The sequence below is a fragment of the Triticum aestivum genome, chromosome 3D (genome assembly GCF_018294505.1).
Source record: "Triticum aestivum cultivar Chinese Spring chromosome 3D, IWGSC CS RefSeq v2.1, whole genome shotgun sequence".
Classification (NCBI taxonomy): Eukaryota; Viridiplantae; Streptophyta; class Magnoliopsida; order Poales; family Poaceae; genus Triticum; species Triticum aestivum.
The window spans coordinates 596,089,974-596,103,850 of NC_057802.1; positions in this window are offsets into that span (position 1 = coordinate 596,089,974).

A 13,877-nucleotide genomic window follows, 5' to 3' on the forward strand; every position below is an offset into this window, starting at 1 on the left:
AGTGTACAATACCAGGGTGGCCTGCTGTATTATACTACTGTTTGCCCTTCTCACTTTTTGGCAGGCCATCATGGTCTGATCCACTGGGATTATTATTTCAGGTCAAGGCCTTAGCCTGGTCGTGATTGTGATGACATGTGGACCCAAGCTCGGCAACTAATAATAGTGCTATCCCGCAAAAAAAAAAAACTAATAATAGTGCTGTGTAGCTTCCAGCAGGTTTGCATACACAGCGGTGTAGCCAAGCCCAAGTTTGGCGCTGTTTAGGGCTCGTTTGATTCAAAGGAATTCTATAGGATTTTTGGAGGATCGAAATCCTTTGTAATTTTTTCTACATTTGTCCTTTGATTCATAGGACTGAATCTCACAGGAATTTTTTCCAATGGAATCTTTTGTACTACATTTCATAGGAAATCTAACATCCACTCCAACCTCTTTTTATAATTCTTTTGATTTTCCTGTGAAATCAAACAATCCTTCTAATCCAACGTGGGCATGAGATTCCAATCCTATACCTTTTCTATTCCTGCGTTTTCAAAATCCTGCGAATCAAGGAGACCCTAGTGTGTGTTCGGTCTGGGGCCTGGCCTGATCCTGCCTATGCCACTGTGCATACATATGAGACATACTTTTTTTGTGTGCAGAGAATACATATGAGACGTACCAATAGTAGAGAGCAATGGTTGAAACTATCAACGCGCTAAAGAGGGAATTAACCATACATGACACTCCACGCAAAAAAACAAACAAACATGACACTCATGTTACTTAGCAATAAGTAGCAGTCTAAGGAGCTTGGGAATTAAGACCCTAATCCCTTGACTTAACTATACCTTTTTTTTTGAGAATTTGCTTAGCTATAGCTATAAGTTCAAGGATTGGGTACCCTTTGGGCCTTAGCGAGGCGTAGAGAAGGACCAGCGCGTCCTCGACAGTGAGAGCACCCATCGGCAAAGCTAGCCCACATGAAAACCCGAGCTTGCAATAGATAGATTCGTACTCGTTGACACATTACAAGGGAAGGTCGCGTAGATCAAGACGGCCCACGCCCCCGAGGCTGACAACCAGTACACAGTCGCCAACACCTGCATCCATGCGCGTGAAATGAGTTTCTTCAAATAAAATAGTATAGAAAATATTAATTTAGACAATGGTGAGTTAGAAAAATAACGTAAAGAGATTATACTTATCCACTCAAAGGCGATAATGGGCTAGGAGAAGTGGTCGCGCGGCCCCTCCCCCCGCCAGTCGTGTAGGTTACTGAAGGAAGACTAGCCTCAATGGGCCCAGGACCATCAAAACACCACTTAAGCCAAAGTGAGCTCAGCCAGATCCACACCCAACCCCTCTTCATTTCCGATAGGAGTGGACAGATAGATTTGTTAATGTTCATATTGTGTGATGTACTAAGATTTTAGGCACAATTTTGGTTTCTGTATTGTGGGGTAAGGGGGCAATGCCCCCCTACCCTAACATAAGTGGGAGGGGAGGACCGCTGTCGTGTACCCTAAAAACCAGATAGGAGGAAAAAACAATAGGGAGGAGGAGGGGGGGGGGGGGGGATAGGCATTGTATCTTTTCGAAGGAATTAAGCCCCTAATCCCTTGGCTTGGATATACCTACAAGATCAAGGAATCACGACCCATTGGACCTTAGGCAGCCTTAGAGCAGAACCAGTGTGTCACGCCCATTAGCAGAGCCAATCCACAGGAAAGCCTGAGCCTGCGACAATGGACTTGTACTCGTCGACACTGCCCAGACAGAAGGTCGGGTAGATCAGGATGCCCCACGCCGCTGAGGCCGACACCCAGTACATGGCCACTAACACCTGCATATGTGCATGAAGTTAGGGTTTTTCAATAAAATAGTATGGAAAATATTAATTCAGGCAACAATTAATTGGAAAGATAAGGATATAGATTATACTTACCCACTCCAGGATGACGACCAGGTAGGAGAAGTGGTCGCGTGGCCCCTCCTCCCGCCAGTCGTGTAGGTTGCTGAAGTGGAAGGCCAACATATGTAGCCGTATGCCTACCCTATAGGCGTTTCCCCGTCAGTAGCTGTAGCCATGCACCTAAGCTGAAGGGGTATGTTATAATCTCCATCGTTGATTCACTTAAAAGAGGGTGTACTGAAGCGGAAGTGAAACAAAAAACATATGACTTTGTTCTCAACAGAACGAAGTTAACAAGAGTGTGTTCGTCCACTACTTCACGATGGTCAACCACAAAAGTCCAAATGAGCTACATATTATACGTAACAGAGAGTAGGGAGCAATAATAGTTAAACCTATCCACACGCACTAATCAAATAAGGGCCGTGTATTGCTCTCCCACTGAGAAATATTTTTCCCATACTTTCACTTTGATAAGATCGATCGATTTAAAATTCTTTCCTCCTTATGGACTTTGGTTGCTGAGGGGATCTTTACCCCGTCCTCTCCTTTAATATACAGTGCGTATTCGAGAAAAATAGGACTTTGGTTGCTTTCCATTGATGTATTGCTTTCATGGTGTCATTTCATAGATGGGTGTGATCATTTGGGGGTTCTCATTACACCTAAACTATTCATTATGGCTACATAATTTTCATTCACATCATAGTTTACCCAAATCACACTAAATTAAAGTTACAAAAGTTATGGCATAGCAACTGAAAATTCTATCTCACTGATCACTTTTCGAGAAATGTGCGCATGTCAACCGAGCACGGGGCTTGACAACCGCCGAGTCAGCCTCTCGGGCCCAACTGCCGTACGAGGGTCCCACCAACTTGAGAAGCAAGCTATTGGCGCCCGACATGGTCCGACGGGACCAAGGGGCGCGAGCCTGCTGACGATCCGACCCAAGCCATGTAATTCTAGCTCAGACAGCTATATAAGGCAAGCTGGAGATCTTCTCGGGGACCGAACACATTCTAGATCATAGTAGAGTTACGGTTCTCACCTTCCATCATCTTCTCCCTCTCTGCTTCCAGGCCGAGAGCTTGTGACCCAAGAAATCGATCTCTCAGGCAATCTTCCCGATTGTCGGTGAGCACTCGAGCAATACAACCACAAACGTGCTGTTTTCCCATTAGCATAATAGCCAATTGTGCCAATTGCCATCAGCAAAGTACCCAAGAGAGCTTGGATTTTGACCAGCATTTTTATGTAAGTCCTGTAAATTTCATGTTGTGTGCTGCATGCTAGTAATGAACTGATATATCCATTTCCTGCATCCGAAGTTTAATCCGAAATCAATGTAAGGGTTGTCTGTTCATGCACTTAACCTTTTACTGCTGACAACCTCCCAGGGTGATGCTAACGTAATCGAAGTGGTGTTTTGTAATTCTGTGTAATGGTGGTCAGCTCGTTCATGCAGTAACATTTTTGTCTTATGATTTTACTTTGCGGTGCTTGCACTAGTAACAGAAATTCAACCTGCAATCATGGTGACCTCCCGGGGCTGCTTTTACTGAACTCTGAATCCTGAGAGAACAGAGGGCAAGCAGAGGCTTTGATCCGAACCAGCGTTCTAGTGGTTTTGCCTGAAGCTTTTGTCCAACGAAGCTTGTGTGACATGTAACGTTGCCGACCTGATCACATTCACGCAAAAACTTTAAATCACTATTTTCTTGTGTGAGGAAAAAAATAATTACATCAAAATGTATTCTTCTCTCTCAGTACTATTACTTACACTTGTAATATTGGTTGTAGTTTCTGATGATGGTTTGCCATGTAAAAGTATGCACTGAAACTCAGCCCTGGCCTTCCATCTGTGACCAAATGCAGTTAGTTGATACAATGTTCGCCTGATGTTTCCAAAAGTGCCCTAAGCCCGCACGGTCAAAACGGAAGCTTGTAGGAGGCCTTGCAATTTCAGATACGCAGCTGTCAAAAGGCTAAAGTGTACAATACCCGTTTGGCCTGCTGAATTATACTGTTCGCCATCCTCACCTTTTGTCTGGCCATCATCGTCTAATCCACCGGGATTATTATTTCTTGTCATGGAAGGACTTTGGTTGTGATTGTGATCACGCCTGGGCCCCATAATCAGTACTTAATAATGTTGTTGTTTGGCATCCATCAGATTTGCAAAATTGTATATCCAGAGAAATTTTCTAGCCGAAGGTCATGAGAAGTTTTAACGTTTACTCACTGTTGACGCTCAAAAGTGGCATAGTCATAAAATTAGCTTAGGCTATATAAAGACTAATTCAAACTTAGGATTGGAGGTCACTCCGGATGGCTCTCTCTAAGAAGATCGAGATGGATATGAAGATGGTCTATAGAGGAGCTCGGATGTAATAGTTATGACAAGTTCAGAGATGCTCATGTTGACACCAGATTAAAGAATGGCATGAAACTCAATTAAGACGGCCTCTGATGAAAAGCGTTTCAACATTAAAGTTGTGCGTCTTGTCGAAACGGTGGATTTTGATATACAAATCATCTTAATCCGAGGTCGTATGCAACCTGTGGAGGCAAAACAAGGTCAGAAACAGAAGCTGCAGAGTCATTTCAGACCGGCCGAGTTGATTTGATCGGTGAGACAGAATTGGTCCGAAAATCTACCAGAGAGTTGGCAATGTTGACTCGGTAGGACCGAAGCAAACCAATCGGTGAGACCGAGTTGATCCGAGAAATTACAGAAGGATACATAGAGTTAGCAACGTTCACTCGGTGGGACCGAAATGAACCAATCGGTGAGTCCGAGTTGGTCCGGGAAATTATCAAAGATTCCTGTCCGAGTTAGGTTAGGGTTTTTGATGTTTTGGACGGAATTTTTAGTCCTTTTCTTGTACGGGAAGTCCAGCCGCCTCATAAATAGATGAGAGGTGACGGCCGATTGAACAACACACAATCGCAAAAAACACATCTACTACTTTTTCATCTACGTTTTGTCCCTCCCTCGTTCTTGCTCATTCGTTCTTCGTCGTTCTTCGTGTTGGAGAGCTGCGAATACCGAGGCTCTAGGGGCGGCTTGACCGACCTAGGGCAGCCCATAGCCGCCGCACCCCCCGACGGGGTCCCTCCCGGAAGTGTGGGGTTTCGGGTCCCCAAAAGCTCTCGCCGGTCGACTTGCGAATACTCCTTCGACGTGAGCTGCGGTGCATCACCCCCGGCGTCGAGGGTACACGTGACGTGTTTGTGTGCGGACACTCACAAGGGAGACTCAGATAAGGCCAAGAGCTAGAATATATGTGGATCATTTCACTTTTTGGAAATGAAACATACTAGTACATTATGTTTTGTCGTACCGAGAAAAGCCATTGTTTGGTGAAATCTAAGTTGAAGCCTACACATTGTCTGTATTATCGAAGTATATACTTATTCATGTGTGCGACACCATTCTATATAAAACAGAGTGTATCATCTAATCCACCAAATGCCTTCATAGGTTTAAATTTAATGGTCATGTATGTCCATGGAGAGTTGCTTAATAAATAGAATAAAAGCCTGACCTCATAAGTCAACACGCGTATCCCAAAAGTAGTGACGTGTTATTCTTGACTTATAAACAAAACAAAATTAATAACAATGTGTTCGTCCACTACTTCGCAAGGAGCAATGGCTAAAGTACAAAAGAGGTGGATACATATGATACGTAACAAGAATAGAGAGCAATAATTGAAACTATCAACGCGCTAACTAAAAGTTAAGTAGTTAGCATGGGTAGCTGTCATCTCAAAGAGGATTCATGTATAGTTGCCCCACGCAGCAACAATATTATGTCTACCCTTCTTTTTACAAGATTCTACTTTTCTCATGTTCTTTTTAGTTTTCTAGCTTAATGTTAGTTGGGCTGCCGAGTGTGGCCATTTGGAGCCCGGGCTCTCCGGTGAACCCATGATAATAAAAAATATATACTAACATTTTTAAGTTTTGAAGAAATCTGAAAATAATTCCATATGTATTCTACATGTGTATGAAATTTCAGTAATATATACTTTTAACATGTAAATACTTCTTTTCTTGTGTGTGGGAAAAATATTTATATCACTTTTTTTGTGTGTGGGCATGCAAATAAGACATTTTGATTACTCCAAACTGTAATTTTGTAAGTATTACCTACAATATTGTTTGTAGTTTCCGACGATGAATGCACTTGGTACAATGTTGCCTGATGTTCTTGAAAGTGCTCTCAGCCTCATGGTCAAGAATTGAGCTTTGTGGGGAGGGCTTGCAGTTGCAGATACGTAGGTGCCAAAAGGCTAAAGTGTACAATACAAAGTGGCCTGCTGTATTATACTGTTTGCCCTCTTCACTTTTTGGCAGGCTGATAATCGTCTAATCCACTGGAATTATTATTTCTGGTCATGGGTGGAGTTTGGTTGTGATTGTGATCACATGGGGCCCGAAGCTCGATCAACAATTCCGCGAAAAAGAAGAAGCTCGATCAACATTAATAGTGGCGCTGTGTAGCATCAGATTTTCAATAATATATTGAGAACTTCTTCTCGTTCGTAATGTGTAGTAGCAGATGGTTTTTGAAATTTTGCAAGGCCATCACAGGTTTTAACGTTATCTCCCAAGGGAGATTCTGATAAGGCCAAGAGCTAGAATTAATATAGAATTAATATATGTTTTGAAAATGAAATTTATTACTCTCTCTCTTATCCATATTACTTGTTGCTCAAACAGATGGATCGGAGGGAGTAGTATATTTTCTTTTTCTAACAGAGAGCAATTCAAACATATGTTTTGTCATACTAAGAAAAGCTATATATATTTTAGAATACCTCAAGAGGGGCAGGGAGTTCCATTCCATTATAGAAGATGAGAATTGCCCAGTTAATTGAGGATAACTAGGTGAAAACAGGATAAGAAGGCCACCAAGCCCCCGCCGATGGACAAGCGATGGAAACTCAAGACAAAAATGCACCACCAACACACCAACACACCCATGAATGCCTCGACGAGTAAAACAGATCTGGCATGGTCACCACCCAAAGGGGGTGGAGGGACCCCGACGGCTCCCGAATGAGCACGCAAGACGCCGCGCATGAAGCACCACACCACCACATCGCAAGCACTGCCGTCGTCAAAGAGGTACATAAATCACCACGACTGTGGGAGGAGCTGAAGTGTGAAACTCTGACTTCGAAAGCAAGGCAAGCACACCTCCAAGACCTCGAGTGGTCTTCAATGTCCCAACCACCGAAGACCCACCACCCAAGGCCGCCGCCTCGGTATCCAAAAGAAATGCTACAACCTCCACAGCCCACCTCCACCACCCTCCGGGGGCACCGCCAGGACATCCTTCGCTTGCTTGCAAGCTCTGACGCTGCACGACCCAGAAATCCTGTAGCCACTGCTACCCAGGTCGTCTACTTGCAAACCACAGCCGCCACGCCCACTCTCGAGATGTTGCCTCGACATCCAAGCCAGTTAGACCTAAGAGGGGTGAAGTGGCCGGGCTGCCACCACCCCTGCAACGCAGAAATGGCACCCACACCAAGCACGGCTAGAACCCCGCCACATAGAGCAATCGCCGCATCGTTTCCGGGGCCGCGCCCTTGCTTCCATCCTGATGATCCATCGCTCGGAGCCTCTGCCACGACGTCCACCATCACGTCAACGAAGACCATAGTGTCGGGGAACGTAGTAATTTCAAAAAATTTCCTACGCACACGCAAGATCATGGTGATGCATAGCAACGAGAGGGGGGAGTGTGTCCACGTACCCTCGTAGACCGAAAGCGGAAGCGTTAGCACAACGCCGTTGATGTAGTCGTACATCTTCACGATCCGACCGATCAAGTACCGAACGCACGGCACCTCCGAGTTCAGCACATGTTCAACTCGATGACGTCCCTCGAACTCCGATCCAGCCGAGCTTTGAGGGAGAGTTCCGTCAGCACGACGGCGTGATGACGATGATGATGTTCTACCGACGCAGGGCTTCGCCTAAGCACCGCTACAATATTATCGAGGTGGATTATGGTGAAGGGGGGCACCGCACACGGCTAAGAGATCCAAGGGATCAATTATTGTGTCTCCAAGGGGTGCCTCCCTCCCCGTATATAAAGGAGTGGAGGAGGGGGAGGGGGCCGGCCACCCTAGGCGCGCCCCATGAGGAGTCCTACTCCCACTCCCCCCTTCCATGTGGGAGTAGGAGAGGAGAGGGAAGGAGAGAGGGGGAAAGAAAAGGGGGGCGCCGCCCCCCTCCTTGTCCAATTCGGACTGGGGGGGGGGGGAGGGGGCGCGCGGCTGCCCCTTGGCCGCCCCTCCTCTTCTCCACTAGGGCCCAATAGGCCCATAAGTCTCCCCGGGGGGTTCCGGTAACCCCACGGTACTCCGGTATATGCCCGATACTCCCCGAAACCATTCCGGTGTCCGAACATAGTTGTCCAATATATTAATCTTTATGTCTCGGCCATTTCGAGACTCCTCGTCATGTCCGTGATCACATCCGGGACTCCGAACTACCTTCGGTACATCAAAACACATAAACTCATAATATAACCGTCATCGAACTTTAAGCGTGTGGACCCTACAGATTCGAGAACTATGTAGACATGACCGAGACACGTCTCCGGTCAATAACCAATAGCGGAACCTAGATGCTCATATTGGCTCCCACATATTCTACGAAGATCTTTATCGGTCAAACCGCATAACAACATACGTTGTTCCCTTTGTCATCGGTATGTTACTTGCCCGAGATTCGATCGTCGGTATCTCAATACCTAGTTCAATCTCGTTACCGGCAAGTCTCTTTACTTGTTCTGTAATACATCATCCCGCAACTAACTCATTAGTTGCAATGCTTGCAAGGCTTAAGTGATGTGCATTACCGAGTGGGCCCAGAGATACCTCTCCGACAATCGGAGTGACAAATCCTAATCTCGAAATACGCCAACCCAACAAGTACCTTCGGAGACACCTGTAGAGCACCTTTATAATCACCCAGTTACGTTGTGACGTTTGGTAGCACACAAAGTGTTCCTCCGGTAAACGGGAGTTGCATAATCTCATAGTCATAGGAACATGTATAAGTCATGAAGAAAGCAATAGCAACATACTAAACGATCAAGTGCTAAGCTAACGGAATGGGTCAAGTCAATCACATCATTCTCCTAATGATGTGATCCCGTTAATCAAATGACAACTCTTTGTCTATGGCTAGGAAACATAACCATCTTTGATCAACGAGCTAGTCAAGTAGAGGCATACTAGTGACACTCTGTTTGTCTATGTATTCACACATGTATCATGTTTCCGGTTAATACAATTCTAGCATGAATAATAAACATTTATCATGATATAAGGAAATAAATAATAACTTTATTATTGCCTCTAGGGCATATTTCCTTCAGTCTCCCACTTGCACTAGAGTCAATAATCTAGATTACACAGTAATGATTCTAACACCCATGGAGCCTTGGTGCTGATCATGTTTTGCTCGTGGAAGAGGCTTAGTCAACGGGTCTGCAACATTCAGATCCGTATGTATCTTGCAAATCTCTATGTCTCCCACCTGGACTTGATCCCGGATGGAGTTGAAGCGTCTCTTGATGTGCTTGGTTCTCTTGTGAAATCTGGATTCCTTTGCCAAAGCAATTGCACCAGTATTGTCACAAAAGATTTTCATTGGACCCGATGCACTAGGTATGACACCTAGATCGGATATGAACTCCTTCATCCAGACTCCTTCATTTGCTGCTTCCGAAGCAGCTATGTACTCCGCTTCACATGTAGATCCCGCTACGACGCTTTGTTTAGAACTGCACCAACTGACAGCTCCACCGTTCAATAAAACACGTATCCGGTTTGCGATTTAGAATCGTCCGGATCAGTGTCAAAGCTTGCATCGACGTAACCATTTACGACGAGCTCTTTGTCACCTCCATAAACGAGAAACATATCCTTAGTCCTTTTCAGGTATTTCAGGATGTTCTTGACCGCTGTCCAGTGATCCACTCCTGGATTACTTTGGTACCTCCCTGCTAAACTAATAGCAAGGCACACATCAGGTCTGGTACACAGCATTGCATACATGATAGAGCCTATGGCTGAAGCATAGGGAACATCTTTCATTTTCTCTCTATCTTCTGCAGTGGTCGGGCATTGAGTCTTACTCAACTTCACACCTTGTAACACAGGCAAGAACCCTTTCTTTGCTTGATCCATTTTGAACTTCTTCAAAACTTTGTCAAGGTATGTGCTTTGTGAAAGTCCAATTAAGCGTCTCGATCTATCTCTATAGATCTTGATGCCCAATATATAAGCAGCTTCACCGAGGTCCTTCATTGAAAAACTCTTATTCAAATATCCTTTTATGCTATCCAGAAATTCTATATCATTTCCAATCAACAATATGTCATCCACATATAATATCAGAAATGCTACAGAGCTCCCACTCACTTTCTTGTAAATACAGGCTTCTCCAAAAGTCTGTATAAAACCATATGCTTTGATCACACTATCAAAACGTTTATTCCAACTCCGAGAGGCTTGCACCAGTCCATAAATGGATCGCTGGAGCTTGCACACTTTGTTAGCTCCCTTTGGATCGACAAAACCTTCCGGTTGCATCATATACAACTCTTCTTCCAGAAATCCATTCAGGAATGCAGTTTTGACATCCATTTGCCAAATTTCATAATCATAAAATGCGGCAATTGCTAACATGATTCGGACAGACTTAAGCATCGCTACGGGTGAGAAGGTCTCATCGTAGTCAATCCCTTGAACTTGTCGAAAACCTTTTGCAACAAGTCGAGCTTTATAGACAGTAACATTACCGTCAGCGTCAGTCTTCTTCTTGAAGATCCATTTATTCTCGATGGCTTGCCGATCATCGGGCAAGTCAACCAAAGTCCATACTTTGTTCTCATACATGGATCCCATCTCAGATTTCATGGCCTCAAGCCATTTTGCGGAATCTGGGCTCACCATCGCTTCTTCATAGTTCGTAGGTTCGTCATGGTCTAGTAACATAACCTCCAGAACAGGATTACCGTACCACTCTGGTGCGGATCTTACTCTGGTTGACCTACGAGGTTCAGTAACAACTTGATCTGAAGTTTCATGATCATCATCATTAACTTCCTCACTAATTGGTGTAGACGTCACAGGAACCGGTTTCTGTGATGAACTATTTTCCAATAAGGGAGCAGGTACTGTTACCTCATCAAGTTCTACTTTCCTCCCACTCACTTCTTTCGAGAGAAACTCCTTCTCTAGAAAGGATCCATTCTTAGCAACGAATGTCTTGCCTTCGGATCTGTGATAGAAGGTGTACCCAACAGTTTCCTTTGGGTATCCTATGAAGACACATTTCTCCGATTTGGGTTCGAGCTTATCAGGTTGAAGCTTTTTCACATAAGCATCGCAGCCCCAAACTTTAAGAAACGACAACTTTGGTTTCTTGCCAAACCACAGTTCATAAGGCGTCGTCTCAACGGATTTTGATGGTGCCCTATTTAACGTGAATGCGGCCGTCTCTAAAGCATAACCCCAAAACGATAGCGGTAAATCAGTAAGAGACATCATAGATCGCACCATATCTAGTAAAGTACGATTACGACGTTCGGACACACCATTACGCTGTGGTGTTCCGGGTGGCGTGAGTTGCGAAACTATTCCGCATTGTTTCAAATGTAGACCAAACTCGTAACTCAAATATTCTCCTCCACGATCAGATCGTAGAAACTTTATTTTCTTGTTACGATGATTTTCAACTTCACTCTGAAATTCTTTGAACTTTTCAAATGTTTCAGACTTATGTTTCATTAAGTAGATATACCCATATCTGCTTAAATCATCTGTGAAGGTGAGAAAATAACGATACCCGCCGCGAGCCTCAACATTCATTGGACCACATACATCAGTATGTATGATCTCCAACAAATCAGTTGCTCGCTCCATAGTTCCGGAGAACGGCGTTTTAGTCATCTTGCCCATGAGGCATGGTTCGCAAGTACCAAGTGATTCATAATCAAGTGATTCCAAAAGTCCATCAGTATGGAGTTTCTTCATGCGCTTTACACCAATATGACCCAAACGGCAGTGCCACAAATAAGTTGCACTATCATTATCAACTCTGCATCTTTTGGCTTCAACATTATGAATATGTGTATCACTACTATCGAGATTCATCAAAAATAGACCACTCTTCAAGGGTGCATGACCATAAAAGATATTACTCATATAAATAGAACAACCATTATTCTCAGATTTAAATGAATAACCGTCTCGCATCAAACAAGATCCAGATATAATGTTCATGCTCAACGCTGGCACCAAATAACAATTATTTAGGTCTAAAACTAATCCCGAAGGTAGATGTAGAGGTAGCGTGCCGACGGCGATCACATCGACTTTGGAACCATTTCCCACGCGCATCGTCACCTCGTCCTTAGCCAGTGTTCGCTTAATCCGTAGTCCCTGTTTTGAGTTGCAAATATTAGCAACAGAACCAGTATCAAATACCCAGGTGCTACTGCGAGCTCTGGTAAGGTACACATCAATAACATGTATATCACATATACCTTTGTTCACCTTGCCATCCTTCTTATCCGCCAAATACTTGGGGCAGTTCCGCTTCCAGTGACCAGTCTGCTTGCAGTAGAAGCACTCAGTCTCAGGCTTAGGTCCAGACTTGGGTTTCTTCTCTTGAGCAGCAACTTGTTTGCTGTTCTTCTTGAAGTTCCCCTTCTTCTTCCCTTTGCCCTTTTTCTTGAAACTGGTGGTCTTATTGACCATCAACACTTGATGCTCCTTCTTGATTTCTACCTCCGCAGCCTTTAGCATTGCGAAGAGCTCGGGAATCGTCTTATCCATCCCTTGCATGTTATAGTTCATCACGAAGCTCTTGTAGCTTGGTGGCAGTGATTGAAGAATTCTGTCAATGACGCTATCATCCGGAAGATTAACTCCCAGTTGAATCAAGTGATTGTTATACCCAGACATTCTGAGTATATGCTCACTGACAGAACTATTCTCCTCCATCTTGCAGCTGTAGAACTTATTGGAGACTTCATATCTCTCAATCCGGGCATTTGCTTGAAATATTAACTTCAACTCCTGGAACATCTCATATGCTCCATGACGTTCAAAACGTCGTTGAAGTCCCGGTTCTAAGCCGTAAAGCATGGCACACTGAACTATCGAGTAGTCATCAGCTTTGCTCTGCCAGACGTTCATAACATCTGGTGTTGCTCCTGCAGCAGGTTTGGCACCTAGCGGTGCTTCCAGGACGTAATTCTTCTGTGCAGCAATGAGGATAATCCTCAAGTTACGGACCCAGTCCGTGTAATTGCTACCATCATCTTTCAACTTTGCTTTCTCAAGGAACGCATTAAAATTCAACGGAACAACAGCACGAGCCATCTATCTACAACAAACATAGACATGCAAAATACTATCAGGTACTAAGTTCATGATAAATTTAAGTTCAATTAATCATATTACTTAAGAACTCCCACTTAGATAGACATCCCTCTAATCATCTAAGTGATCACGTGATCCAAATCAACTAAACCATAACCGATCATCACGTGAAATGGAGTAGTTTTCAATGGTGAACATCACTATGTTGATCATATCTACTATATGATTCACGCTCGACCTTTCGGTCTCAGTGTTCCGAGGCCATATCTGCATATGCTAGGCTCGTCAAGTTTAACCTGAGTATTCTGCGTGTGCAAAACTGGCTTGCACCCGTTGTAGATGGACGTAGAGCTTATCACACCCGATCATCACGTGGTGTCTGGGCACGACGAACTTTGGCAACGGTGCATACTCAGGGAGAACACTTTTATCTTGAAATTTAGTGAGAGATCATCTTATAATGCTACCGTCAATCAAAGCAAAATAAGATGCATAAAAGATAAACATCACATGCAATCAATATAAGTGATATGATATGGCCATCATCATCTTGT